This window comes from Phaethon lepturus, unplaced genomic scaffold, assembly GCF_000687285.1.
Source record: "Phaethon lepturus isolate BGI_N335 unplaced genomic scaffold, ASM68728v1 scaffold21336, whole genome shotgun sequence".
Lineage (NCBI taxonomy): Eukaryota > Metazoa > Chordata > Aves > Phaethontiformes > Phaethontidae > Phaethon > Phaethon lepturus.
In genome coordinates, this window is record NW_010545909.1 from 24551 (window position 1) to 24793 (window position 243).

Consider the following 243-nt stretch of genomic DNA (forward strand, 5'->3'; position numbering starts at 1 on the left):
CTGTCCCCCGTCAGCCTCATCCTGCTCGTGTCCCGTTCGGTGTCCGTTTCTCTCGCCTACGAATAAAGCCTTTGTGAAAAGCCTGGGGCAGGAGCTCCTGCTCTCCCTTCAGCTGCGGTACTCGGGCTCCTGGGAGCAGCCTGGGGAGGAAGGCTGTCGTTCCGGCTGTTCTGGGACATCCCTGGGGCCAGACCCAAGCCTTCCTGGTTTTTCCGGTGACTCACGGAAGCCTCTCGTCATCCG